The 24,909-nt window shown below is 45.6% G+C and overlaps 1 pseudogene; it reads left to right on the forward strand.

Moving 5' to 3' along the window:
• The first annotated feature begins 411 nt into the window (after positions 1–411).
• Positions 412–1,567, forward strand: LOC142433679 (farnesyl pyrophosphate synthase pseudogene; annotated as a pseudogene).
• The last annotated feature ends 23,342 nt before the right edge of the window (positions 1,568–24,909 follow it).

Genomic DNA, 24,909 nt, shown 5'->3' on the forward strand with positions numbered 1-24,909 from the left:
CATGGAGAAAGAAAATGTTCTGAAATGGATTGGGATTATGATTGTAGAACTCTGTCCTATAGGGACAGACTCAATGACAGTGAGTTGAGAATCTTTAAAGACTGACTAATCTTTAAAAGGTACCCACATGGAGAGCTGACTGCGGGGCAGTTTGGCTCAGAGGATCACCCACCAACACTCTAGCATAGTGGTTCTCAACCTTCCTAATGCCACGAACCTTTCATACAGTTCCTCATGTTGTAATGACCCCCCAACCACAAAATTATTTTCACTGCTACTTCATAGCTGTCATTTCGTCACTGTTAAGAATCTTGCTATTATGAAAGGGTCATTCAACGCCCCAAGGGGGTCGCGACCCACAGGTTGAGAACAGCTACTAGCACCAAGCAAGAAGTAGCACCCTGGCATAGAGCATGTTGCTCCCCTCTCAGAATGAATGGAAACCAGAAAGCAGATGCTCATGCCCAAGAAAAGCAGAATTCCATCCGGCACTTCTCCCATGTGCTCGAAGTGCTGACCGAGGATGAGCTGGGACCCCCAGAGACAGGAGCCGTTGTTGCCGGGCTCAGGAAGGTCCTGGAGCACAATGTCCTCAGAGGCAAGTCCAACTGAGTTGTGATGGTGTGTGCGGGCTGCGTTCCGGGCGCTGGGGGATTCCAGGAAGCTGGAGGCTGACAGTCTGCAGCGGGCCCTGACACCAGATGCCAAAATGGATTCATCCCTCACCTGCCCGGGGCAGCCCTGCTGGCACCAAAAGTGTTGCCTAGGTCTGGATGCCATCAGTGAGGCCAGGCTGCTGCCATCCTGTGTCGGCGCCTGTTGATGCTCTCTCTGCTGCCGGGGGCACCCCTGCTCCCTGCACCTGCTCCAGCTCTCCCTGGAGGCTTCCTATCTGGCTGAGATGGGACAGGCCCTGGACCTCATCACTGGCCCCCAGGGCATCGTGGATCTCTGCAGGTTTACTCCAAAGAGGTACAAATCCATTGTCAAATACAAGACCCCGTTCTACTCCTTTTGCCTCCCCGTCACTGCTGCCAGGGACATGGTGGGCATTGACAGGGAGAAGGCGCACGCGATGCCAAGCGGATCCTGCTGGAGATGGGCGAGCTCTTTCAGATCCAGTAGGATTCCCTGGACCTCTTTGGTGACTCCAGTGGGACGGGTAAGGTTGGCAGTGACATCCAGGACAAATGCAACTGCCTGGTGGGTCAGTGTCTGCAGCGGGCCTCTCAGGGCAGCGCCTGGTCCTGCAGGAGAATAACGGGCAGAAGGAAGCATAGAAGTAGCGCAGGTGAAGGCCATAGACTAAGAGATGGAGCTGCCCACCATGGTCCCGCAGTACGAGGAAGCCCAGCTTCTGCAGCCTCGGCAACCTCATCGAGCAGTGCGCTGCGCTGGGCCGCTGCCGCCCTCCATCTTCCGGGGGCAGGCACACGCGACCCATATGTGGCAAAGACACCTGGAGCCCAGGAGGGCAGGGCTCAATAAATTATTGTTTAACCTTAAAAAACCCACACACACCCATATTTCTTCATTATGTAGCAATTTACTGGAGTTTATGTTGTGAACATAAAGTTTATATCCTTTTTTTATCTTTTCATTCCATTTCTCCACAAACTTGCCCTTTTAAAAATCGTTTTACTGAGATATCACTCACCTTTTGTCTAAATATACTTTTAAGCAATCAGAGTTCAGTTCATTGTTGAAGGTCCTGCAGGAAAAACTATTAGTGTACACCAAAATCCGGCCCCTAACCCCCTCTGACCACTAATATCTTTACTCCTGTAACATGAATTTAGAGAAAGCAACTTGGGGGGCAAAGGCCACGATCCTATCCTAGTTGAGGGTGCTTACTGCTTCAGGGCTCAGGGAGTGGACATCAGATATGAATTCGTTTTGCTCCGTTCAAGCTCTGGCCCGGACTGCACTAGAGAATGGCGGCCTCCTGGTTCGAAGGCATCTGTTGAAGAAACTCCCAGACTGCGTGCAGCTTCATCCCTGCTGCGGGCAAAACCATCCCCAGGCTCCATCTTCCACGTGGCGCTCATCTACTAAGACCGCATGTGTGGGTGGAATGGAGCACTGTGGACTCCTGGGGAGCTAAGGACTTGAGTCAACTCTGAGAAGGCAGGATTGTTCTTTAAGGCAGAGCCCAAGGAAAAGCTGCTGTGGTGTTTCACAGGACTCCCCGCTAGCTCCCCAGGGGGCCCATTTATGAATGATGTGCAGTGACTTCTTTACCTCCATGTGAGATGAAAGTATATTCCCTGGGGTACCCAGCCCAGGTCACGGATACGGGAAGTCTCCCCGAGTGGCTAGCCTGTTAAAGGACAATGTGTCCCCTGCAGGGATATTTCCTATCACCAAACTTCACTGCTTTCCCCTGAAGCAACGGAGTAAACAGTAGGAAGAGGCTGGCCTTCAGAGAGAGAGGCAAACAGGGCCGCATGTGAGTTAATTCTGTTTCAAAGTGACCCTGTGGGGCAGGGAAGAACTGTCCCCTGTGGATTACAGGAATAGAAAACCTCATCTGTCTTTGAAGAAGAGCAGTGGGTGATTTTGGACTGTGGCTCTTGAGGTTAGCAGCCCAACGCATAACCCCTTTTGCCACCGGGGCTCCTCTGAGCAAATCCTGGAAGATGTTTACAGTGTATTTCAGGGACACCAAATTGACCAGTCTGGTTGAAGCAGGTCATTTGGAACTGTCAAGTAATGGTAGCGCAGCGCGGGGCTGGCACTATCTTTCAGAAAGAGAGGCAGGCAGGTGTTAGAACTGAAATCGTCAGAAACAGTGTTACGACTTGAAATGCCAGTTTAAAAGGCTTGCACCATGATTCGTCATGTCGCCTTCATAAAGGAAGAACAGTGCACCAACGGATAGCCTCCCCTGGCTCCTACCTCTTTAAGGTACACATGAAAGCCAAGGTAGCCTCTGAGCAACCTATGCTCTTCCGATGCTTGGCTTCCCTTCACAAGGTACTCAGTATCCGTGCTGTACGTGAAGGTTCCTAAGGCCCATGTGACTGAAAATGCATTCGACAATGGCAGCCCTGATTTATGATGACACTTTGATCCCTTGAGCTGGATGGCTCGGGGAAAACAGGTGGTGCAGTGGTTCCCCGCTGGGCTACTAACCACCAGCCACTCCGCAGGAGAAAGAAACCTTGTACGCCCATTCTACCCTGCCCTGTAGGGTCGCTATGAATCGCTGTCAACTGGATGGGAGTGAATTTGATTCTTTTTCCTTTTATTAAGATCCTTGGGGGCTCGGGGGTTAACTGGTGGGCTGCCAAGGGAGAGTTTGGCGATTCCAACGCATCCACCACTCTGGGAGAAAGATGAGGTTGTCTGCTCCCGGGAAGACTCCCAGCAGAACCCACTCAACAGTAGTGGGTTTATCCTGGTAAAGCAGTCTGCACAATGAAGAGACTTCAGACAGATGAGCAGGTGTTTGACAGTCAACTCCTTATCTCTTTTCCCCGTGGTCCTCCCCTGGCCCTGCTGAGCTCTCCTGCCTTCTGTGCCGAGTTTTATAAGGTAACAGCTCACCTAGGCAAAACCTTACTGCTGACATGGGGTGGAGTGAGGGGCAGGAGGAGAGAGAACTCAGTTCAGGAGAAAGTATTGATCCCCTTTGTTTTGCCAAGAAAAAGTCTTTCCAGGCCCTGTCTTCAAACCTTGAGGCATACCAGAGAGCCCATCACTGAAGTTAGCTTGAGGGGCAGTGAGGCTGGGTGGCTACGTCTTCAGCTCCCGCACACACAGAGTTAGTCATTCTTTGGGTAAAAGTCCTCAGAGAATGAGGCAGGTGAACAGCTAGGGGCACTGCTGCCCCCCTGAGGGAGCTCTGAGTGTACCTGGACATCCGCCCCCCCCCCCACACACACACACACAAAGCCCCTACAAGAGCACTCAGGACATCGGAAAGAAACACTTGCCCTCAGAGTCTCCCACGAATCTCTCTCTTCAGGATTCCAGAAAATCCATCGGGGCATCATTTGAACAGAATTGCCACCAAAGGCATCTTAGATGGTCACAAAAGAAAACATCAATTTTTAATTTTTTAAATCTCAAACAATACCGAACTTGCCAGATGAGATTTCAGCAAGCATTACACTGGTTCTTACAAAACCAGGCAATGATCGGTTACAGCAAAGGAAAAATAAGTTTTCCCTCACAGGCTCCTCTAGCTTATTTGAAAAAAACTCTACAGTCCCTGCCCCACCCCCAGCCCTCTCAAATGGCTTTTTGGTCAACAGCTACTCACCTGCCTTCCATCTGCTGTGGAGTAGTTGTCATCTTCTGTACATTTTTTTAGTGGCGGTTATTTGTTGATTAGAGAATGGTAGACGCTGATCAAGAAATGTAGAAGTTATAGAAAAGGGGTCAAAGAAGCAGAGAGAATAGCATTCGTGAGGCGCAGAGGTAAACACTGTGAACATATGTCTCTCTCAGACTCCACTGCGACATATCCTTGGCCATGGGTCAGGTCATACTACTTTAAAATGGTTGTGTTTCCTCCTTGGGTGCTTTATCATGAGCATTTTTTCCCTGTCTTTTAATGATCCTTGTTACCATCATTGTAGATGGGTTTTCATTTTCATATGGCATCTTAAAGACACACTATCATTTACATCACTTCCAGTACACATGATGCCACCACACAGGCCTCTTCCATGAGATTTGGTGCTTGAAATATAAGGTGACAAAAACACAACAAACAAAGAAATATAAGGTGACACGGTTTGAGGATTTATTATAAACTATTTGTCAAAGTGCTTCACGAGTATAAACTAATTGGATCTTCACATCAATTCTAGTGGGCAGGTGCTAGAGCATTGTGGGTACAGAAGGGATGAGGGACTTGCTCAGGGTTAACTCCTGTATTCAGTAACACCGAGTGGGACTTTTGACTCTGGCCACATGGGCTTTTAATTGTGTGAATGGAGCATTTCTTTGAACTAAAAGCAGTTGTTGAGGCAGTTTGCCATCTGATATTCAAGATCCAATAACATTTTCAAGTGTGCCACTAGTTTACAATCTAGAATCCTAACACCGTTCATCAAATATACACCCTGCCCCTCTACAAAATAAACAAACTTACCCCTAAAGTGTGAGGAACTTGAACGGAGAGCGAGCAAAACTCCTACTGTATTCTATTACCTAAAGTCGACAATTACTGAAATATGTTACAAAGCCCAGTTACCAACTGGATATAGACAGCTGGCTGCCCTTCTCCTTAGCGCTTGCCTCTCCACCCTTTTACAAACCTGCCCAAACTCCTGCCACATCCATCTTCGCTAACAATCTCCCTGGTCCTCGCGGCCCCTGTCCCAGGAGGGCTCCCTTGGGTGTACCTTTTGGTCAGGGTCACAGCTTCCTTCCTCTCTCGGGAGAAGAGCTCCTTCCTCTCTGGAAGGGGGAGCTTTGTCTGAACGTGGACTGGCCTGCCCCAGTCCAACATTTTGAACCCCCTATGGTGCTCATCTCCTGGATATCTCGGGGGGTCTCTCCAATCCGGCTGGCTCGGGGACCCACTGCGGTTCCTACATGCCTTCAAATTGAACTTGTGCTTGTGCTTCTTAAACCCGGAAGGGGTGTAATGCATCTGGGAGCTCCCCCTGACTGAATTCTGCTCTGACGCACTGACTGAAGGGGAAGTACCACCTTGTGTGTCTTCTTTACTCTTCTGCTCAGACCAGCCTTTCCGACCCTCCCTCACCTCTGAACTGCTAGTAGAAGACGCCTTCTGAGAAGGAGGCTGAACTGGCCCTGATACTGGGCAGGACTCAGAACCTTGTCCTGCCAAAGGGGAAAGCCAGTCCTTGGCATACAGCTTCATTCTATCCCTCCGCTCATATCTGTGTTTATGCTTTACATTTCTCTCGTTAGCCTGATAGGACTCGCCCTCCAAAGAAGTCACACTCATAGCCTGTGTGTCCTGGCACAAGGCAGCAACTGACAGAGCATCCACCCTAGCCTTTTGACTCGCACCTGTAGGCGCCACACTGATCACACCGCTAGCCAATGGGGCACTAGCCGATGGAGAAGCCCCAGCACTGGTGGCCTGGGCCACACCTAGATCGCTGCCGCCAGACCAAGTCGCTGACCAAGGATAGGCTAGCGCCTCTCTATTCCTTTTCATGATCTCTTCATAGCTGTTTTTCTGCTCTCTTATGCCGTCTCCATAGAGGACCCAAGAAACCCTGCCAAGGGAGGGAGGAAATTCATTTGGCTGTGGGTACCAGGCGCTAAAGCACTGAGAGAACACTGAAGTGTTGCCATCATCACTCTCCATATAATCCCTGCTTTTATCTGCCTCACTGGTAGCAGTTGGCAAATCCTTTGAAACAGGCATGTGACTCGGAGGTGAGTCAGAAGCAGATTCCTCGGCCAGCAGTGTCAGAGGCCAAGAGAAATGCTCGGCATCACTCTCCTCACCATACTCCTCAAGCCAGTTGTTCTGCATTGTGAGGTTTATCTCACTGTTAGCAGCAGGCAAGACCCCCTCAAAGGCATCATCAACAGAAGCTGCATCTGAGCATAGGAAATATGTCTTTGTACTTGGACCCAAAGTCAGACCTGGCATTTTGTCCACCAATCCATTCGTTATCCCATCCGGGCTTCTTTGCTCTGTGTTTGCCCCACAGCTCACACAAAAAGTAGCATCTCTGAGAGGAATCTGCTCTGGAGAAGCTGCCGCTGTGGTTGCTGCTGGCCCTGAGGCGAGATTGTTGAGTCTTGTGGGAACCTTCAGGGAGTCCACAGTAGATGCGATGCCTCTGTTCATGTAGTCCTCCATCCTCAACCTTGAAGGGATTGATTTACTTGGTTCCTGGATCAGGTGAAAATGTATACCTGGAGCCGAGAGAACAGAAGCAACCCAAGGTACACATGTGAGCTGAAGTCGTGACTAGCAGAAAGCACTGAAATGGAGAGATGGGGTCCCGAGTAAAGAAAGGGTACCTGAACCACACGAGGAAGCGGAACGTGGCGCAAGGTGAAACTGTCAACAGGGCGCAGGAGTTCTCACTGGCTGCTGGCAACCTTTTCTGCTCCCAGCCCAGTGGACCCCGGAGATCACTGGATGGCTTCAACTGTCAATCTTCATCAACCTTTACCATCAACACTGTCTTTTTTTTTGAAAATAGAGGACCAAACTGGGAAGACAAAACAGGAAAAAAAAAAACACAGAAATATTTAGCTACATCCTCCCATTTGCGCTTAAAGGGCACAGGCCATGCAAACCCAAACCAACCCACTTGCCCCTGACTGGTTCATTCCGACTGACGGAGACCCTCTCTTGGGTGCTGCAGAGCAGACACACCCTCCATGGGGTTTTTAAGGCTGCAACCTTGCTGAAGCAGAATGCCAGGCCTTTCTTATGCGGCATTTCTGAATGGGTTCAAATGACCAGCCTTTCCGTTAGCACTTTCTCACACTAATGGTTTGAGTCACCCAGGGATCCCCAAGAGGTATAGTGAAGGATCAAGAAACAACAATACCTTTTGATGTTCCAAGTTCAGCCTTGGTAGACCAAATCACAGGTGAGAAAATTCTGATTTGAGCCTGGCAAAGAAAAGAAAGCAAGCTTCATCCACATGAGCTTGACGAGATGGGTGGCCAGTGTAAGCAGACACTAACTTGGCTGGCCTCGAGATTCACTGTCCATGGTTCTCTTTAATCTCTCTCTTTTTGATTCACTGTGGAGGAGCTGATATGCCTACCCATGCCCCAGGGAGCCCACACAATTTTGTAATAACATATCATCCTTATCAGCCAAAGAGGGGATTACATTCAGCTCAATATGATATTAGCATTTATGTCTTACTCACTGATTTCTGAGCCGTCACTAGCAGACAATTCAGACCCGTTCTCCATGCACTGTAGACACGAGGAGCTGCAGACAGTCCTACTCCCCAAATCTAACAAATGGTTTGTTGTGCTGCACGGGGGAGTCCTCTTTGGAAATTTTCCAGTGTGCTTACTATATATGTACAACATAATCTTCTAATGGGCTACTTTGTTGGTTTTTTGGTCCCACCCCTCAAAAAGAGAGGGCAAGAGAAGGACTCAAGGAAGATTCCAACTCTCTCCAGCTTTGGCTGACACAGGGAGCTCAGTGACGCTCCTGTGCTTTTCTTTGATAAGAGAATATAACCACGCAAGCCCTGGCATTGACCCAGTGGTGTCAGAAACAGAAAACTTGTTTTTGCTTTTCATCAGGAATGTAGTTTAAAAACAACAACAACAACAAAATCAACCTAGGACAGGAGATCAGCTTGCCTATTGCGAATGCAGTGCCCACTGTGGAGATGGAGGGGAGACCCCCCTTGGGACCTTTCCTTATGGCACAAAAAAAGAACTTTTTCTTTGCAGAGACAATCATTTCACCCAAGCCTTTTTCACACATTCCCAAAGTAAGGCGGTAGAAAGAGGAATTGCATAACCAGGTAGACATACATCAACAGGCTACAAGAGTTGCAGCTGCTTAAATATCTTGCCCGATGCTATAGTTGCAAAACCCTGGGCGAGGCTTGGGGGCTATAAAAAAAGGAAGAGAAAGGAAAGTAGTTAGAACACTAAGGGTGTTTCAGCTCTCCAGCAAATGCAGAGGTTATTGCTACATGAAAGCACACTGACTGGCTGCAAAGGAGACAGAAGGTCAAATTGGCCTTGATGAAGGAAATAGGGTCCGAGGTCTGGTCTTCCCATTGAGAGTGGGTCTATAATCTGCTGCCATTAACTAAGCACAGAGCCAGCTCTCAGCCACTGCCCTCTTTTCCCATGTCATAATGATGTCGGTACCTATCTAACATATTCTGTCTAGACCTACATACGATACCCAGACCTTCAATGCCCGGACTGCCCATGGAGCACAGCTACCTCCTTCAGACTCCTGCGATTTCCCATTGCTCGTGCAGATGCATGCATGCATTCATTCATTCAATAAAGGGTACTCACACCGCTATATTCCAAGCACGAGGTTAAGTCTAGCAGAGCACGTAATTAGGTCTCCAGTTGCTAGTGATTTCAAACTGCTGTCCTTCCAGCTAGCAGTCCAACACATAACCCATTATGCCACTGGAGCGCCTATGAACGCACCACCAGCGAGGACTCCTCGCAGTGGAGTTTAGGTGTTTCCAAATGTTGATGTGAGCATTCTACCAGTTAGATTTTCCAAAGCCAACCTTACTTACACTTTCTCCAGGCTCCCGGGGAGTGTTATACTGCTTGGCCCCTATGTATTAGCAAGACGCCTCTCTAGCTTTAGGGTTTTCATTGTGGGGTATCATGCAGTGGATCCCCACCCATGACTCTCGGTGGCAGAGCAGAACTACACCATAGGCTAGAATCTTCACGGAGGCAGATTTGAAGGTTTTTTTTCCACAGAGCTGCTGAATGGGTTTGAACCAGGGAATCAGTCCCAAGTCCAGGAACACCATCCTACAAGTCTTGTAACGTTGTCATCACCAATTCCTTTCTTTTTTAAAAAAACAAAACAAAACATTTTATTGGGGGTTCATACAAGTCTTATCACAATCCATCCATCCATCGTGTCAAGCACATTTGTCCATTTGTTGCCCTCATCATTCTCAAGACATTTGCTTTCTGTCAGCCCTTGGTATCAGCTCATTTCTCCCCTCCCTCATGAACCCTTGACAATTTATAAATTATTATTATTTTGTCATGTTTTTTACTGTCCAACGTCTCCCTTCACCCACTTTTCTGTTGTCCGTCCCCCAGGGAGGGGGTTATATGTAGAACCTTGTAGTAGGTTCCCCCTTCCGAGCCCACCTTCCCTCCACCCTCCCAGTATCACCACTCTCACCACTGGTCCTGAAGGGCTCATCTGTCCTGGATTCTCTGTGTCTCCAGTTCCTATCAATACCAGTGTACATCCTTTGGTCTAGTCAGATTTGTAAGGTAGAATTGGGATCCTGATAATGAGGGGCGGGAAGGAAACTTTAAAGAACTAGAAGAAAGTTGTATGTTTCATTGTTGCTACACTACACCCTGACTGGCTCGTCACCTCCCAGAGACCCTTCTGTAAGGGGATGTCCAGTTGCCTACAGATGGGCTTTAGGTCCCCAATCTGCACTCTCCCTCATTCACAATGATATGATTTTTTGTTCTTTGATGTCTGATACCTGATCCTATTGATACCTCACGATCACACTGGCTGGTGTGCTTCTTCCATGTGGGCTTTGTTGCTTCTGAGCTTGATGGCTGTTTGTTTATCCTCAAACCTTTAAGACCCCAGACGCAGTATCTTTTGATAGCCAGGTACCATGAAGTAGCAACTGTTTAATTGTCCTTTTTGTTGTGTCTTTCTTGGAAAACCACCGTGTATTTTGCTTTAAATAGGACGAGCCCTAGTACTGTAGTGGGTTACATATTAGGCTGCTAACCTAAAGGTCAACAGTTCAAAACCACTAGCCGCTGCACAGGAGAAAAATGAAACTCTTTCCAAAGCCAAATTTGTTGCCGTTGAGTCACTGCCAACCCATAGCAACCCCATAAGACAGGATAGACCTGCCCCTGTGCATTTCTGAGACTATAACTCTTTATAGGAATAGAAAATCCCATCTTTCTCCCGGGGAGCAGCTGGTGGTCTCAAACTGTTGACCTTGCAGTTAGCAGCCAAATGCATAACTATTCCATCACTAGAAACTCACGAGGGCAGTTCTACTGTCTTTTAAGGTCACTATGAGTTGGAAATGACCCGATGTCCGTGAGAGTGAGGTAAATACAGGCTGTGTCCATATGGATGTCTTATATCCCTCCTTTGATGAGCAGGAAACAAGTGAATGGTGGGCCTGACACGCAAGCTCCTGTGCAGGGGCAAAGCATTGACCTACCTTTTCTGAGGTGGGTTGGGGGCCAGGGAAGCAGCTCTTATCATTTAGGATTCTTGCATTGTAAGTGACAGAAAGGGGAGAGGGGAAAATAAAAAACGACCCAGATTGGCTTAAGCAAAATAGACAATTGATAGCTCACTCTGGGCATAAATGTTCAGAGGTAATGGCAACTTCGTATGGGCTTAATCCCGGGGTCAAAGTATTTCACCAGGGGCCATAAGAGCTTTTCTCCTGGGTTGGGTTCCATTCTAAGTTTTAAAGAATGCACTTAGGGGAGTCTGGTGGCATCCATGGGGGGAAAAAAAAGAATGCGCTTAAATATATAATTGGTCGATTCATGAGGGTGGGGAGGGGAGGGAGGGAAAAAGAGGAGCTGATACCAAGGGCTCTAGTAGAAAGAAAAGGTTTGGAAATGTTGATGGCAGCATGTGTACAAGTGTGCTTAATGCAATTGAATGATGGATTGGTATAATATTTGTAAGAACTCAAATACAATGATTAATTAAAAAAAGAAAAAGAAGTGAAAGAAAAAACAGACTCTTAGAAAAGACCCCTGGTAGCTTCAGTCCCAGACCCCGAGGCCAGCAGTGGAGGTCACATCTCTGGTAGAGGAATTAGAGCTTCTTAAATTGAGGCTTGTTGGTACTTATTGGCCTGATATGAGCCACGTGGCTATTTACCGGCTCAATTGCTGACTAGCTAACTTAGCCTGGCTCATGTGCTGTGAAGGCTGGAGCGGCAGTAACTTTCACCACAGCACATGAACTAACTCCCCTAGTGAAAAATTTGAAACCTGTTTCAAAAAGATAAGAGTGGATGGTGGTATCCTCAAATGATAAATATTCAGCATGTGGAACAAACACTGGGTCTCTTCAAAAAGAACCACGGTTCATAATCAGGTGGACGGGGGGGGGGGGGGTTTGCAAAGGCAGGGAAGGTGAGGAATGAGGCAAGTGGAGCTCGAAAAGCCTAGATCAATTCCTGACCAGGACTATCGACACCCACTTGGGCTTTTAAAAAATAAATCATTATGATACGTCACACCCCATCAAGTTAATCATTTTTAGGGGTATAGTTCAATGCTGTTTAGTATATTCAGCGGTGTGCATTAAACACCATCATCGCTGCCACCCTGTCGAAAGACGCTTCATATCCATGAGCAGGCACTCCCAATCCCCTCCCTTGCCCCCAGCCCTTGGAATCCACTCGTCAATTTTCTGTCTCCACGTATTTGCCTATTCTGGACATTTCATATAAATGAAATCACAAATACATCGTCTGTTGTCACCAGCTTCTTTCACTTACGTGGAGCACTGAATTACTTCATCTGACTCTTTTAGCTGTAGTCTTTGTAACTCCCAGTGAAAGACTATGTGAGGTGCCAATGTGAGGTGCTTATGACCCACCAAAGTGAAGAGATAGCTTGCTAGTAATGGAAATAAGGTACATGGCACCTTTGTGGGTAACCAAAACCTCACTGCCATTGACGCACACTGACCCTATAGGCCCGAGTATAACTGCCCCTGGGGGGTTCCCAGATGGTAAATCCTTATTGCAGTAGAGATTTTCTGCCACAGAGTGATGGTTTTAAGCTGTTGACCTTGTGGTTAGAAGCCCAATGCATTACTCATTACATCACCAGGGGTCCTCTTTTTGGGGTGAGGCCATGCAAATAAGGTGTATGAAACCCTGATATGTGAAGCAGTCATTTCCCGCCATTTCCCTAGACTTAAAATGAGCCATCCTTGGGGTGGAAAGGTAGAACCTGACTACCAGTAAGAATGTAGAGCCATGAATAGGACATGTCCTTTGGACCTGGGATCCCTGTGCTAGATTATACGAAAAAGAATGTGGCATCATGATGGGAGGAAAGCTTATCAACAAGCTGCACGATGCAGATGGCACAGCCTTGCTGGCGGCATGCGAGGAGGATTTGCAGCACTTACTGATGAAGATCAAGGATTGTGGCCTTCAGCATGAATTGCAACTCAATGTAAAGAAGACCAAAATCCCTACAACTGAGTCAACAGGTAACAGAATGATCAATGGAGAAAAGATTGAAGCTGTCATCTGGCTTGCCTCCCCAATCAATGTCCATGGAAGCGGCAGGTAAGAGGTCAAATGCTGCATTGCGCTGCATCAATCTGCTGCACAGACTTCTTTAAAGCGTTGAAAAGCAAGGATGCTACTTTGAGGACTGAGGTGTGCCTGACTCAAGCCATGGTGTGTCCAGGTACATCATATACATTTGAACGTTGGGCGCTGAAGACGAAAGAGACAGTAATCATTTGAATTATGGTGCTCATGAAGGACACGAAAGAATAAACAGCTCTCGTCTGGAAGACGGACAGTCGGCACGCGCCTCAGAAGCAAGGACACCGAAATTCCATTCACACACTCTGGCTATGTTGTCCGGAGATGACGTGGAGGGGCAGCGAAAAAAGGCAGCTCCCCGACAAGTGGCTGCAACAATGGCTCAAACGTCACCACAATTGGAAGGGTGGTGCCGGGCTGGGCATCTTTATTCTGTGATATAGAGACTTATGAGTCAGAACCAACTTGTTGGCACTCAACAACAAAACCATTTGTTAAAAGAATATCGTTTCCTCATTGTTTTGTCACCACACATTGTTATTTAAAGCAGTTCTTGAGGTTAATCTTTGAAAAGGGATAAGACAGATTAAACAGCAATATCTACAAAACCATGGGGCAGTTTTAAAAACAGACCTAGCATATTTATGCAGTTGTGGAGTAACACTGAGATTTGAGGAATCAAACATTTAAGGCGCATGTTAAGCATGTGCCTCGCCAATTGTGCTTAGATGATATTTCCAGAGAGGGGGCTCTAAGCGGTACAAGCATCAATGGAACAATGGTCTCTTATGACTATTTTTTAAAATAACACTGAATTAGATAGTCTGATCTTACCAAAAAAAAACCATTCTAGTCTGAAGCAATACTACCCTTTCATAGTTAAGAGCACGCGCACTGGGAATCAGACCACCATAGGTTTGAATTCAGGCCCCATCACTAACTACAGAACCAAGGCATGTTACTGAACTTTCTAAGCCTCACTCTTCTTATCTGCAATGCAGCTTAACAATATTGCCCTCACATTTTTTGTAACTTTGCTGTTGGGATGTCATTTCTAATGTGCTATTGTTCATATGTTAGCCTCAATTACTGTATCATTCTTTCTCTACATATTTTTGTCCATCTGGATTATTTATTTCGGAGGCATTTGAGAGCACGTTGGAAACTTCCTGCCATTTTATCCCTGTTTAGCCCAGGTCAGGGCTTTTTTTATTTTCCAGAGCAAGCAAATGCTGTAATATAATCATAGCACATTTATCTAAATCTGATCCATTTTAGATGCATTGCTCTTAGCTAATCTGTGGTCCATATTCATTTTTAAATTTTCTTCAATGTTTTCTTTTCTTTTTAGTCTTTAAATGGCTCCGCAACCCTTTTCAGAGCCCAAGTTCTTTCCATCCTTTCGGTTTGCTCTCTTTAGGTTGCTTGCATATCTATGTAGATATATAGATAGATATAGATATATATATAACCATTTTATTGGAGGCAGTATTTTCCCCAATCCAGAACCAGATCATACATTGAATTCAATTGTCATGCCCCTCTAGTCTCCTTTAATCGATAACACCCCACAGTATTTCTTTCACGAAACTGACATGTTTAAAAAACCTCAGTCGGTTGTTTTGTATACTGGCTCCTACTTTAAATTTACCCGATATTTTATTGTGGTCAGCGTGAGATTAGGTATTTTTGGCAACACTGCACTAGGGATATTTGCTTCCCTTCATAGGACGCGTCTTGATGGATACATCCTATCAAGAAGTACATGTCAGAGGTCCCAATATTGGGAGTATTGCCGCTGATCACTTGACTAGGATGATGCCACCATCGTTCTCTGCTGTATAATCACTATTTCCCTTATGTAATTAATAAGTAGCTTCTAAGGGGATAGCAATTGGTTTCCTTAGAATCAAAGAAGATGGTATACGGTCAATGTATATGAAAGATGTTAGGCATGATCTTTATTATTATTCCCATTATTAGTATTGCTTATTGTGAATTTAACATATTTTAGAACCTGGGCTTAGCACTCTCTAGCTTCTACTATATGTAAAGCAAGCTCGACAACATAGAACGATAAACGTGGAAGAAATTCTGGGCTCCAGTACCCAGCGCGACATGCTAGAGAAGATGGCCTCTGTGATCTTCTAGCCTGTGGATCCTAGATCCTTTGTTTCATGTAATACTGACTTGATTGTAAGCTCCTCGAGAAGGCTGTTGATGCCATTTAACGAATTTTACCCAGTCTTTCTTTGATTTGTTCTTGAATCTACCCCGTCTTTCTTCAGGCATTCCTGGAAGTCACATCAGAGAAACAGCATTCTAAAGTAGCTTAATGAGTTACTCTCAGAGCAGCATTATTATTAGGTGTTATGTGCCAATTAAGTTATAACCAAATCATAGCTAGAGTAGGCAATGCAAAGATGAAACCACTATAAACTCAGTCATGACTTTTTTCTTTTTACATTAATAGTCCAAACCTTTCACTGGCTCTCACTTGCTCGGTGACATTCAGCGAAAACAATCTCTGTCAGTTATGTTTGTGATAAATAGCATCTTTCTCATTGCCATCGAGTTGATTCCAAATCATAACACCCCGATAGGACAGGGCATAACTGCCCCTGTGGGCTTCTGAGACTGTAAATCTTTACGGGACTAGAAATAAACAAACAGCATGGGGCTGGACATATCTGACCTCCTCTGGCTTCCCTGTTCCCATGAGGCAGGGGTCAGACATGCCTCCACATTCCATCCTTCTTTACCTATTCTGACACCAACTCTTCCTCCCACACGACACTCTATTTATCTGTTGGATTGGATAATCCATTGCAATGCCCACAGGAGCTCATAGACAAAACTCACAGTGAAGGGGCTTTATTAGGGAAGTTAACAGGTTACCACAAGTCAGCATCAGCAAACAGTAAACTATTGATCCCCAGCAACACCCCTCTGCAGTCAGCAGCCACATCTTTCTCTGCTCCCCCCCCCGCCCCCACACACACCATCTCTAAGCCATGCAGTCCTTTGGTCTTTGCCTCCATGGGCCAGCAGTCCAATCTGTCTGTGGCTCTGTACCATCGTTTCATGGTCTTGGGTCAGATGAAAAGGTAGCCCATAGTTTTCAGCACTGCTGAGTCTCCTTGCCACGGCCTCTTGTGCATCTGGTCCTGGTGGCCTCGGTCACTTCAAGTGGAGATCTTGGACAGGTTCTTCCAAATGGTTCTGTGATTTTTCTGAGATAACTCTTATCCACTGAAGAATGGTTTGGGGGTAGGTGTGGTTTGTCTTTTAGGCCAGAGCACAGCCCAAAGGAAAACAAAGGATGATGTCCTAAGTCACACACTCTAATAAAGTAGAAAGATGCCCCGAAGGGAACAAAAGGTGTGGCTTGGTTCACACTCTACTAAAATCAGGTCTCAATCCCACTCTAATCCTGTCCATTAGTGTAGTAAAGAAAGCTCTCTAAAATGGAATTATTTCCACAGGCATAGAATCCAGAATGAGCACATCACACAAGGAGTTATAGCTAGGACTATATTTAATTGACTACAACTCAATGTTGGTTTTGTTTTCCGTTATTTTCTATTATATGGCTATTGCCTTTCCTATCCTTCCCAGAATTTCAACAGTAAGCACTCCCATATATGAATACTGACTCTATTAGTTTCCTACTGGCCAACATGTTTCCTCAGAGTTTCATGCTGACTCAGTCTTCTGAAGAAAACTCATAAATAATTTCAAATGTCTATGGTCTCTTCACCTGGAGATAACAGAGATTGCCTCCCACGGGTGTAGTGGGTTACAAGTTGGGCTACTATCGTCAAGGTCAGCAGTTCAGAACAACCAGCTGCTCCAGGGGACAAAGAAGGGCTTCTAACTCCCATTAAGATTTACAGCCTTGGAGACCCACAGGGGCGGTTCTACTTTGTTCTATAGAGTCCCTGCGAGTCAGAATCAACTCGCAGCGCAGTGAGTTTGGTTTGGTCTGGCTTACATTTTGGAGTATGGGTCGCCTTTTTATCCAACACTGTAAATCCGCACAGGGGAACAGACCACCTCATCTTTTCCCCATGGAGGCTGGTGGATTTGAACTGTCCATCTTGCAGTTAGTTGGAGGCCAATGCCTAACTCCCAGTGCCACTTGCAAGTCCTCAGCATAGACAGAATGCTTTCTTATCCTAGCACATAGGTGGATTCTGATGCAGAGTGGTGGAGTCATTGGAATCCACTGGCCCTTCCAGCTCCTGCAAAGAACTCACGGCCATTAATTAGGACTCTCATGCAAGTATAAAATGAACACGTGTTAAAATTTTTATTTAACTCATAATTAATGAGAGAACTGGTAAGATGTGATGATCAACTCTAAGGAGTGGTCAAAAAGCATGCATTTATATGAGTAGAGGAATGTTTAAATGAACTTACAAATGGATGAGAGACTGGCTTTTTCCACGGCAGGGCAAGTGGAGAGGGAAGGCAATTGAAACACTGCCAGGCAAGCTTTTTTTATTTGCATGTCTATGGACAAGGATGATTTTGCATTGCTATTGTGATCCACACATACAGTTTTAAAGTAGCTCAAAGACAATAAAAGGCAAGAACCCCAAACCTGGAAAAACTGCTTTCAACAGTTTTATAGTTTTCCATGGGAGACACTCAGTACTCTCTTATGCTTATTCCATATTTCCTTATACACCTGAACTAGAGGGTTGGAAAAGAGGACTAGAGTGGATGCCTAACACCATAATACCTTGAACGTTCGCACTGGTCTGTAGCCTCTTGAGAGTAGCGTGCTCTAAGTCAAGCCAGCTTGCAGTCCAAGTTGCTAAGTGGTGGTGCGTGTATTCCCGGCTGAACAAGTTTCTAACACTCAGATGCAGAGTTTTACATCACCATTTAATTAAGCGCATACCATGTATTTAGCAGTTTTTTTTACATAGGGAGAAAGTAGCAATTAATTTTATGAGATCAATGTGGATACCCTCACTGCCAGAAACTAGGGATAATAGATGATGGGAAGAAAAGATGTTTTTATTGATGTCCTAATGGCAGTGGGTGGGTAATGAAGAGTTTCGACTTGTACAGACATGCACTTAAGAAAATTGCATTCAGACCTACATATGTGAATACATAGTTTATCTTTTAAAAAGTAATTATTGAAAAAAAAAGTAATGATTGAAGGTGAATTCTGAGAATGACGAGGGCAACGAATGTAGAAGGGTGCTTTGCTCAATTGATGTATGTACAGATTGTGATAAGAGCCTTATGAGCCCCAATAAAAAGATTTTTTTAAAAGTAATTATGTACTTATATAAGGTGATACAAGTATTAATACGCAGTCTTCGATATAAGTATGTATGTATGTACATACACATACACACATGTACCCTCCCCCTACATGGTGATCTGGAGGGTAATCCAAAGCCTTCCTGCTCTTAGATGCCCCCTCCACCCCCTGCGATTTTTCAAAGTGTGTGACATATTTTTTTTTGGCAGAAAGAGTTAACTCCAAAGCCACTTGTTAAAATGCCAACAGAGACTTAGGAAGAGGACAAAGGGAGAGAGGCTGTGTTCAGGGAGGGAATTCTCGCCTGCCATGTGGAAGAGTACGTTGGCTATTTTGCCACCGCACCTCCAACAACCGCCAGCGGTGTGTTCCATGTTACTGTGCTGCAGAACAGGTGTCAGGGGAGCTTCGCAACTAAAACGGGCTAGAAAGAAAGGCCTGTGATCTACCGCTGAAATCCACCCGTGGGGAAAATACAACCGTGTGGATCACAATGGCCTGATGCCATTGCGCATGTGCTCGCCATCAATTGGGGACTCAATGCCATCGAACAGCTACTGAGAAAGTAGGCTGAATGGATCTAGAGGGCAGGCACAGATGGCAGGTTTGAGAAGGAAGGAAAACCTGGGCACCCGAAAGGCGGGGCAGTGACAAGGGAGGAAGGAAAGGGAGCACTAGAAGGCGAACTTGCTCACACTACAGGGCTGTGAGGGCATCCACAATCTAAACACAGGAAGAACTGCTCCACAGAAGAACGGGCTTCAGAAAATCAGGTCACAGCTTATAGGAGAGGCCTCCAATTTTCTTCCTAGTAATAGGTTGTTAAAGGTGTTTGTTGGAGAAAGGACAGGAGGAAACCAAAGTTGCGAATCAAGTATTACTGGAAAACAAGAGTGAAAGTGGAATAACTGGTTTATCCGGTGAGGCTAAGGATTTGAATGCAAATAGCCGAGGGCACCATCTTTGACACCATCTGGATGCTCCTAGTCCTTAGGATCGAACCAGTCATTAATTGCCCTGGGTATATTGCAAATGAGCAAACATGTGCACCAGCCTCTGACCTCCTGGGATTTGTAATGTGTAGTAGGAGATTTTGGGTGGAAATACCGTACACAAATTACTTGAAAATCTTGCAAACGAATTTAGTACATTACCCACTTTCATTGAGTAAAACTAAGAAGCTAGATGCATTTGTCACAGAATCAGCAAAAGCACTACAAAGAGAAATTAGCACCATTTTCCAAGGACGTCTGCTGGAGAGAGACTTTCAGGAGCTGTTTAAGTGCTGTGCACAACGAACTCACAGACTGGATTGGGAGCACTGGGAGAATATATTCCAGTGGGAATGAAATGAAAGGATAAATTATATATATATATATATATATATATATATATATATATATATATATATATATATATATATATATATATATATATATATATACACATAAACATTTCAGGGAAACCTCCATTCCCTTAGGGTCTATTTCCTTCAGGAAACATACAGGAGAGGGCCACCTATGGTCCCTCTTTCAGACCCGTCCTTATAACCAAAACTACAAATCAGTTGCTGTGTGGTCCATTTAAACGCATCACGACCTCCAGTTCTGAGTAGAACCACAGGCAAGTCCTAGGGTTTGGGGAAGCAAGTCATCAGCTCTGCCAGCGCTCCCCTCCAAGGTGCCGCAGGGCGGGTTTGAACCACACTTGGGCAAGTGCTTAACTGTTTGCACCACCCAAGGAGCCTGTCCTTCTTCATTAGGCCCTATGCAAACGAAGGAGTTTGTGCCAAGTAACTGAAAATACAGCGCTGCGCCGTCTTTTTCAGGTTTCTTTCTAAGGATGGCAGTGTGTCCGCTCCTCACTTGTGGGAAGGCCTGAGCTTGTCCCGCGTGCCAGTGACTGTGGGCGAGACTTTCTACTACAGGGTGTCGGGAAGGAAGAAGGTATTGGAAAGACGACTAAAGTTGCATCTCAGCTATGTCTTCCGGTCCAGTTTTGTAACTATTTTAATTTCCCATCTGACTTTAAAGAGTTCTGGTGGCATAATGGGTCATGTCGACATTGGGTTGCTAATTGCAAGGTCAGCAGTTTGAATTCACTAGTGGCCTCACAGGAGAAAAGTGAAGCTTTCTGTTTCCATTCAGATTTACGGCCTCGGAACCCCACAGGGGGCAGTTCTACTCTGTCCTATAGGGTCACTAGGAGTCAGCATTGACTCCATGGCAGTGAACTTGAATTTTTTTTTTATCTGGCTTTGGTGTCCTTGTCGCAAGACCAAACCAAGCCAAACTTCTTGCCTTCAAGTAGATGCTGACTCATAGAGACCCTAGGAAAGAGTAAAATTGCCTGTGGAGGTTTTCAAGACTGTTCAATCTTTCTGGGAGTAGAAAGTTCCACCTTCCTTCCACAGAGGGGCTGGTGGGTTCGAAGTGCTGACCTTGCAGGTAACAATCTAATGAGTAGCCCCCTATGCCACCAGGGCTCCTCTCCCGGTTTCAGTGGCTTTCAAACTGGTTGTTGTGTTATCAGGTGCAACAGATGGAAACACAGCTCGGCCCTGGGTCAGCCTCACAATTGTACTCATGTTGGCGCCCATTGTTGCAGCCACTGTGTCTGTCCATCTTGTTGAGGGCCTTCCTCTTTTTTTGCTGTCCCTCTACTTTATGAAGCACGATGTCCTTCTCTAGGAACTGGCCTCTCCTGACAACATGTCCAAAGAATAAAGATGAGGTCTCGCCACCTGACCTTACTTATTCTGACACAGATTGCTTTCCCCCCTCCCTTTTAGCAGTTCATGGTACTTTCAGCATTCTTCACCAACAATATAATTCAAATGCATAATGATGGCAACCTATGTCCAAATGTGCTTGACACACAGATGGATGTATGGATTGCGATAAGAGCTGTACGAGCCCCCAATGAAATGACTTAACTAACTAGATAAAAAACAATTTAACTATATAAATGTACATTAGATTCACTAACCCATTGCCATCGATTCTGACCCAAAGTCACCCTGTATAGTATTTCTGAAGCCATGTCTCTTTGCAGGAGCAGACAGCCTCATTATTCTCCCTCCAAGTGACTGGTGGCTTTGACCACCCACTTGCGATTAGCAGCCCAAGGCTTCAAAACTCAAGCCCACCGCCATGGAGTCAATGCCGACCCACAGAAACCCTACAGGACAGGGGAGCACTGCCCCCGTAGGTTCCCAAGACTAATTCTTTACAGGAGTAGAAACCCCCTTCTTTCTCCCATGGAGCGGCTGGTGGTTTCCAACTGCTGACCTTGCCGTTAGCAGCCCAATGTGTAACCACTATGCCACCAAGGTTCCTGTCCAATGTTTACAAGACATAAAAATAATGTTAAATTACTATAAATATTGCTAAGAACTCACTCTTCATTTTTTACTTGTCTTGACAGGGACTATTAATAACTCATGGCCATTGAGTCAATATCGATTCATAGGGACCTTATAAGGCAGGGTAGAACTGCCCTGTGTGTTTCTGAGACTATAACTCTACACAGGAGTAGGAAGCCTTGTCTTTCTCCCAAGCAGTGGCTGTTTTCAAACTATGACCTTGCAGTCAGCAGCCCACCCCATAACCACTATGCTACCAGGGCTCCTCTGACGCAAACTAGTAACCAGCCATTCGTGGATCAACACTTGTCTGTTGCTCATATTTTGATCTAGTCCACAGCATTCTCAACATCCTATGAAAAAAGGATGCAGGGTAGAATTAAGAGTGCAGGGATGTCTAGGGACAGACTCTAATTCTCAGCTAATGAGCATTGGCATCAACACTAACACCTTCCTTAGAGGTTAGGTGTGAGGATTAAATGAGATCATTTATGTAGATTGCTTGGTTAACACTGTGCTGAACCCTTTGTATGTATTCAATGACAGTTATTATTCTGGACCGATATCCATGTTGAGTGGTAGGCTTCTGCTTAAAATGTTTTGGAAGATGCTTAAATGGGGCACTCATACTTATTCCTACAATGCATGCCTGGAATGAATCAGATTGCATTAACACGTAATAATTGGTATACCTCGGGTTATTGTGTCTTCTTTCATGCAGAGGTTAACCATATCTAGGAAGATGAACTAGGGGTCCCAAGTCTTCGTTCTTACAGGTACACTTGAGATGCAAATGTATCCTGAGTAAGTTCTAGATCCCACATGAGCCAAACAACGATAGCCAACCTGCCCCTCGGCAGGTCCCTTTGCACCTCTCAGGGAACATTTGCAACACTGATTTGCTCTGCTTAATGATGTCTCCTAAAACACTGACTCTATTTTCTACGTGGATAGAAAGTCTGGAAGGCACTCAAGGTACAGGGACACCTTGGAGTGATTTTAGGTAGTTTGGAGATACCCTGGAGCCTAGAATGTGCCCTGGAACAGTGAAGGAAAGATTTATACCTGCCGAAGAGCAGCAGCTGTCTGCTCCTCTCCCTCCCCCTACAATTTTCCAGTACCAGCTAAATCCACCTTTCCGTTGATAAGAAATCCTAAAAAAAAAAAAAAAGAAATCCTAAGCTACACCTAAATGCTATGGAACATTAAATGACCGTTTCTTCCTGGCAGACAAAACCAACAGGCTGTTCAATAAGGCCATGCTAATCAAAGCCAGATCTCCTCTCCCAGTTGTAGTTCCACCCGTGGGACACAACGGAGGCCATTTGAGCCCAGGGAACTTTTTAGAGCATGCTTCTGGCACAGTGTCTTGGTCTGCGGTAGGCTGAACGAGCTTCTGTTATTTATTTATTTTCAGCTTGCTCTGGTAAACTACAAATTGCATGTTCCAAATTTATTTCTGGGCATGACAAAGTCGATTCTCGTGTGGTTAGAAAAAGGGAACACTATGTGTTATATAGAGACAGAGTAACCAAAAATTCTCAGAGAATTTTTTTAACAGAGGTCTCGCTTCCCTTGGTAGTTCGGTGTTGATAGGGAAGCGTTGGGGGAGGGTGGTAAGCTCAGGGTTCACCAAGTGGAATGCTGTGTTCATCGCTGGATTTAATGATTGAGTTCCCATGACGTTTCCGCAAGGCAGGAGGGCCCACGGGCTGGGAGAATGCAAGGGTCGTTATATTGTCATAACTCAATGGTGAATAAGGTATTTTCCCTTCAGACACAAGGCCATCTGGCAGAACTAAAATTGAAACAAAGAATATTAATGAAGAAGCCCCTTGTCCCTCTGAACAAACAATGGAATCCCAACAGACAACACATGTCTCGTGTTCTTGCGTCTTGGGGAATGTGCAGGGAGTTCTGCTATTTTACCAAGGGTAGCAAGATTACTGTTCTGCGGCGCTCTCCTGGAGCTCTTTGCAGCATAGATTCAAAGTACTAAGCGAGTTCCAGGGGGCCTTTGGGAGAGTAATTTAAGGAGAAGCCAGTCTTTCCATAAGAACCAGAGTATCCCCTAGGAGGCATCCAATTTTTGTGCATGTCAGATTCTAAAATAAAACAGTGCAAAGTAGTCACTTATTAATTAGAAGGTCTGGGTTCTGATCCAGTAGAGTCTTTGGAAATCTCAGATCACAGTGAGCGAATAAGCCCCCCCGCCCGCCAAAAAAAACAACAACAACCCAAACAAATCCAAATTCCCTGTCATCAAGTAGATTCTGACTCAGCCACCCTATAGGATAGGGTAGAAATGCCTCTGTGGGTTTCAACACTGTAGCTCATTTACAGCAGTTAAAAGCCTCATCTTTCTCCGGAGGAGTGGCTGGTGGTTTTGATTTGCTGACTTCAGAGTTATCAGCCTAATGCGTAACTACTGCGCCACCAACTCCAGTGAACGGCTATTTGACTAACATCGCCTCGCAACCAAGATCTGCTGGGCAACCCTTAGATGCTACTAGCATTGCCCACACCTATCTACCAAGCAACGATTCCGGGTGACACGGAGGGTTATGTGGTGGGCTGCTAACCAAAAGGTTAGTAGTTCAAACCTACTCGCTGCTTCTCAGGAGGAAGCTGAGACTTTCTGTCCCATTGAAGAGTTACAGCTTTGGAACCGCAGGTCTACTCTTTCCTATAGGGTCACTAAGATTCAGAATTGATTCTATGGCATTGAGTTTGGTATACCCAAATTCTATATGCCATAGATGATCCATCTGACTTTGTTCCTCCCACAATTTGAGGCCCCCCCCCGCCTGTTTGATTGTTCATGTATGCTTTACACCAAGTGGCATTTACTTAAGTAGGGATGGTCTTTGGTTGTTGTTGTTGTTGCTGCTAGGTGCCATTGAGTCCATTCTGACCCACAGTGACCCTACGCACAACAGAAGGACACACTGCCTGGTTCTGTGCCATCCTCACAATTGTCCCTATGCTTGTCTCGAGGCTTTCTAGTCTTTATTTCTTGCAGAGTGAACCTTTGCAGCAGGGAAAAACCAGAGGTTTTAATATTCTCTTTCTTCTTTTTGGTCTGGACTTTTAAAGTCATCTGAGAGCTGACAGGTCATTAAACAGTCACTCATAATTCATGTGCTGGCCTAAATAGAAAGTGAACCAGGTAGGGTAACTAAGCTAAAAAGAGGAAACTTTCTATTCCTGTAAAGATTTACAGTCTCAGAAACCCACAAAAGCAGTTCTACTCTGTCCTATGGGGTCTTTATGAGTCAGAATCAACTTGATGGCAGTGAGTGAGT

This window comes from Tenrec ecaudatus, chromosome X (assembly GCF_050624435.1).
Source record: "Tenrec ecaudatus isolate mTenEca1 chromosome X, mTenEca1.hap1, whole genome shotgun sequence".
Classification (NCBI taxonomy): domain Eukaryota; kingdom Metazoa; phylum Chordata; class Mammalia; order Afrosoricida; family Tenrecidae; genus Tenrec; species Tenrec ecaudatus.